The following is a 6236-nucleotide window of genomic DNA, read 5'->3' on the forward strand; positions in this document are numbered from 1 at the left end:
GCCACCTACAGTAATTTTTTTGAATTTTTAATTTGACAAGGGTCTTTGTGGCGCCTATTTCAAATTTTTCACGTTGTCACGAATTGCCCCGGTCTCCCCTATTGTATAATAGGTTGCACAATTGCTTTTAACAATAGGTTAGTGTTGTGTTTTCTTAGAAGGGCTTTCTTGCTTGTTAAAGGGGCTCACAGAGCTTAAGTTGAAACTGATGTTGCGTTATTTTTATAAGATAAATGATATTTTACTGAGTTTACTGGTTTCACTGATTCTAAACTTATATATAAACTTACTATAACGTTTATTGCTTTTTCATCAATTGGGTCATAGTAGATAGGCCTCGCCTGTTCATTCGTGGGGCTTGCTTCCTTTTGATTGGTTATGACGTCAATGACCGCGCACTCACATGATTTACATTGGTATTACTTGATATTTGTTAGAATTAGACATAGAATGTATAGTATGATTCAGAATATAAATATTAAATGTTTATGACAATAATGATTAATAATAATTGATCATGGTGATTAATAATAAAAGATAATAAAATATCAATTTATAAATAACTCAGCCTTCGGATATATAATATAAAGTGCTTGATGTATCTATGGTCGGTATGGTAGGGTGTTTCGGATAACCCTTTACTAATCGATAAGTGTTCCTCAGAGAATATATTCGAAAAATACTTTTATGGTAACGATAATTTATAGGTTCTGAGTAAAATATTTTTAAAAAAAGTGAAGGTAATTCCTGAAGTAAATTTCAACGAGGAATTCAATGGTGACCTTAATTTTGACCTTGAAGTTGATCTTCATGGTTTTTTGAAGATCAACTTTGTTTTTTTAAATGGAAACCCCCTTTTTTACATCTGCAATCGATAGAGCGGAAAATTCTACGTTCAGGTACATACCCAAGTCATACGTCAATTGTAACGTTCAAGGTCAGTTAGATGTTATTTGAAAAAGAACAAAGTTTTCCTGGAGGTCAGTGTAATTCCTGAAGTAAATTTCAACTATGAATTCAATGGTGACATTAATTTTGACCTTGAAGTTGACCTTCATGGCTTTTTGAAGGTCAACTTTGTTTTTTTAAACGGAAACCCCCGTTTTTTTACATCTGCGTTCGATAGAGCGGAAAATTCTACGTTCAGGTACTACCCAAGTCATAGGTCAATTGTAACGTTCAAGGTCAGTTAGAGGTTATTTGAAACTAACAAAGTTTTCCAAGAGGTCAGTGCAATTCCTGAAGTAAATTTCAACGAGAAATTCATTGGTGAACTCTGTATAGATCTTGGTGATGATCTACAAGGTTTTTTTCAAGGTTTTTCCCAAGCAGGTTACGTTTACGTTTAGCATTACCCAGGAACAACGACGGTGTGCTTGATTAGCGTGAGTCCCCTTGCCTCTCACATTTCGGGGTGCTTGATCAGCTTGAGTCCCCTTGCCTCCCACGCTTCAGTGAAAATGTTCGAACTGTTGCAGAATCCGAATCTGCAATTCGTCTAAGCTCTTCGGTTGCTTTGAGTATACTTTGCTCTTTAAATAACGCCAAAGAAAATAGTGGAGAGGCGTCAGATCAGGAGATCTAGCAGGCCACTCGATTTCACCCCTTATTCCAATTCATCTTTGAGGGAACTGTGTATCCAAATATGCTCCAACCTCCGTATCGTAATAAGCCGCTGCTCCCTCCTCCTGGAACCCAATATTTGGAAAATTATCGCCTGTAATCTCCTTTATTCTTGGTACAATGGGGTTTCTGAGAAGCTCTTCATATGCACGGGCATTGAGATTACCATCTATGAAGAAAGGGCTTATCAATGTATCATTCAAGATACCAGTCCAAACATTAATCTTTTGTGGATATTGTGTGTGACTCTCCAACATTCAATTAGGATTTGTTTCGGACCAATATCTACAATTTTGCCTGTTAATTTCTCCTTTTAAAGTAAAAGTAAATTCATCTGAAAATACTTTATTGTACAAGAAAAGAAGATCTCTATCAATTCTGTTCATCATAATTTCACAAAATTCAACCCGACGATCAGGATCGTCTTCATTGAGCTCTTGCACCAGATGAACTTTGTAAGGAGGGAAATTAATGCTTTTTAAAATATTCCGTACTATCTCAGGAGCAGCGTCACGCTCATTACTAGCTCGATGTAAACTAAGGTGTGGGTTTTCAACAAATGCTTGAACTACGTCCATCTGCATCTCCTCAGATCCTGCAGATTTTGGCCGATCAGTTCTCTGAAGGTCCTTGATAGATCCATGATTCATAAAGCGCCTTACAGTTCTTTTAATTGTTGATTTTGAGACAGAATTTAACCCTACTCCATTACGAAAAGTGCGATTAAAAAGCAAATGAACTCCGCGCTTACTCATTCATTTTTTCAGTTCAGAGGGGTTGGCACAGAAGACAATCATTTCAACTATATGTGTGTGCAAGGAGAACTCAATCGGTCTAATACATTTCGAGTTATCATGCGGCGATTTTGGCGTTTTGTTTTTCCTCGTCCGTTTCTTCTGCAAATCTCTTGCAGGTTGGGCCAAGTTTGATGTCCAAGAGGTGCATTAGTTTGATAACAACACAATGTCCTTAGTTGAAAATACCTGCGGCTTTAAAGGCAGATATTCCAATGATCTGCCTACCTGCACGTATGTGCTTCGGAGTCAATCGCCAGACCATTGCATTGAAGCTCTCATTGGCATTCTGCGTATAACCGTCTAAGCATCTTGTAAGAAGATCATCTCTGGATAAATCCTCATAAATTGAAAGAACATGTGTAGCTACTTCCGGGTGCAGCGGTGCAGGGTGATCATATTGAGCCCCTGATACTTGCGTCGCATTGTACTTGCACCAAGAGTCCGAACCTGTCGGGTAATTTCCATGCCTAGGTGCTTCATTTGTTGAGATCATATGCAAGTATGTGGCCGTAATGTCTCTCTTCATAGCCGCAACAGACTCTGAATTACGTCTAATTGCTAGGCCGTAATATTTGCTCATTTTTTTAAAATAAGTGTGTCCTTAAGTTTCCTTTTGCTGCCAAGTTTTTGCTGTTTTTTGACATTGCGCAGCCTACTTCCCCTACGCTTTTACACGTGTACAATGCATTCACTTTTGGTCACAGGAAATTCATCTCCATCAGGATTGGAATCTGAAATACTCTTGAACGTTTTAGAGTCACCATCACCAATAAAATTGCTGTATTGCACATTGTACTTTGCTGAGGATGCAGCAAACATTTCAAGCATGGCATCGAACTCCATTTTTCCTGCCGAACCAGTATGATTTTTTGCACATTCCTCTTTGTGATTTTCTAGCCACGCATTATACTCCGGTGTACCTTCTTTTTTACTCCAAGACGCACATGCATTGCAAAAGTTGCTTTTCACAACCAGACCAATTATTTTTCCGGTGAAGTTGGCGATGAGAGTCGCGATTCGAAAACGTGACAAAAATTCGCGTTTTTTCCATGTGCCATCCCGGGAAACAGTGAAACTATCAGCCGCTTTTCTTCTCTTTTCATTTTCTTCCTGTTCTTCTTTCACAGCTTTTAAGCAAACCATATCAAAAGGAGCTTTAGAGCAAGTGTGAATGCGCTGAATCACGTTGTAGTATGAACTCTTACCGAATTTACTGCCCGTGTATCCATGAGTCCTCAAAATAAATTGAGTCCCTCTCGCGCAATGCCTAATAATCGACATATAAAAATGATTCGGCGATTTATTTCGTAGCCATTGATACGCAGTATCAGGAGGCAAGCGCGAGGTGCGCGGGGCGCCTTTTAGGGGTTAATGAATGTAGTTGCGACTCTGAAACTTTTACAGCATGTTTTTGGGACGACTAGCTTTCATTTATGCCAAAAAGATCGTTTTTTAAGCCGTTACATGGGTCGCCCTCCTTAAATAAACTCCGATTTTAATAAAAATGTAAAGTTACGCAAGTTGAGGCTATGTTAGAGAATTCTCGCCGAAATTAAATATTTTAAAACAGAAGCAGTTGGGCTTTACAGAAAACTTACTAATGCATACAATTTAAGGCAATGCTACATAATTCAAGCCGGACTTACTTATTTCTCGACAGAAACAGTTAGATCTGTTAGGCAACTCAGAATTTCCGTAAACTGCTTCTGATAAAGGCACACGTGATTTTGTTGTAAAATATCCATTTCTGACGAGAAATCCCTTATATAACTCCAAACTCTTAAAAATGTAAAGTTTTCGGAAAGGCTTAACTGTTTCTGATGAAAAATATCCAAGTTCAGAAAAAATTTCATAACATAATTTCAAATTGTTCTAATGTATATAATTTCTAAATAATTAACTGTCTCTATCAAAAAATATCCAATTCCACCGAGAATTCTCTAACATTAAATTGTAGGAATGTCTAAATTTCTGATAATTTTTTGCGAATATCAATTAAAAAATATATATTCCCCTCGAGAGAAAACAATACAGAAACTAAAACATTTTGAACTTTACATTTTTAATAAAATCTGAGCTTATTTAATTCAAGTAATATATTTTCGGCGACATCTTTTGGATATTTATTTATTTAGTTTCAGAATTACCAACTTTCCTGACTTTATACTATGCAGACTTTCAAACCACGAACTTGTACTTCTATGTTTGAATTTTTGGGGAAAATAAATTTTGGGAGAATTAAAATTTCGATTAACTGAGACCTTACCCTCGATTTTTTGGAGAGAGACATTGCGTAAATAGTGTTGTCGAGCATAATACGATCTCTACTGTTTTCATTGGACCAAACCCCTTTGCCTTCTGTCGTCAAGTCCGCTCTGTTGTTTTCCCGGGCCCATTCCCCGGTTTGTCTCGTCACTTTCTTCCTTATCCCGTCTCGTCCTTCCTCAGTTTCGCCTTGGTTTTTCCGAGGAACGTGACGGATTTGCGCTAGTGCAGCGATCAGCTCGCAGGAGCGTTCTTTTTTCACTATGTCGCGCTAATGCTAATTAGCGTGCTTTAATGAATAGTTAAAGTCTAAATATGATTACATATTATTTTTTTTTTATCTATTTCAACGTGGTGGTTTGCACCTACGTTATGGATCATCCCCTGACTTAATTACCAACATTAATTAATCTAAAACTCGCGAAACTATTCCATGAGCAGCACGGACTCAGAAATCTAAACAATTAAGCAGTGAGTCGGATAATTATCGTATGTTGATTGAGTGCAGACAAAGTTAGATTTACCTTCTTTTGTTAGTTTACCCGTTTTAGGAGAAGGGATCTTCAAGTAATTTTAAATCGTCGATTTTAGTTTAAGGTTAAATTATCGTGTTTATTTAGGGACCAGGTGTCTTTCCTTCGTTTCCTTGGAGAATTAATTACATAAATCAATACGTATTTTGTGAAATTTGGGTATATGAATATATAGTACAGAACTTAGTTTGACGTAATTCTATATTATGCATCATCAATTATATTTTACATGTATATAATAGAAAATACAATGCATTATATATGAATTTTTTATTAGATACAGATCAGGCGTGACGTCAGTTTCTGAATCCATGAAACCCCCCACGTTCTCAGAACGTGAAGCTCGATCGTTCGATTTGTGAATAATGCCACGTGCTCCACGCACGACGATTGTATACTTCGAATGATTGGATACTAATTTCATGTACTTGAAACCGTTTACACAACATGTGACAATCGACTGAGATAGAATACTTGAGCTTGTGCATTCGATATTTCTGTTTTTACACGTTCTCAAAACTCAGAATTTCCCGAATGCTCAATATCGTTATTTTCTCTCCGTGTACGGAAGAGTATTCTATTTTATATGGGTGAAGCCCATGGTGGATACAGCGTACCTTCGTTTTGCCTGAGTAAATCTCTCTCCTCTGCAGCGTAAACCTGAACGACCTCGTCAGAACGAGCATCGGGACCGAAGTGTAGAGACGAGTATGACCCGTTCAGTGGCGGATTTAAGGAAATTAGGCTTGGCGGCAAACGTATTTAGGGGCCCCTGAATTGGTTAACAAAATGTTAATGAAAGAGATTTTCGTTTGCACTAAATTGAAAATTAATCGATGCGGACAAATATTAATTTTCTGATAGTTACAAATTAATTACACAGGCACACAAAAAAAGTGGTCTGTCCGGTCGACTGCACTACCATATCTATATGTTTTTGGGGTCGCTGATTTCGAATCCGGGGTCCAAATAACCCAATCAGGTCATAGTTTCCCAAAAAATGCAAAAAGAGACGTAA

Source organism: Belonocnema kinseyi, chromosome 4 (assembly GCF_010883055.1).
Source record: "Belonocnema kinseyi isolate 2016_QV_RU_SX_M_011 chromosome 4, B_treatae_v1, whole genome shotgun sequence".
Taxonomy (NCBI): Eukaryota; Metazoa; Arthropoda; class Insecta; order Hymenoptera; family Cynipidae; genus Belonocnema; species Belonocnema kinseyi.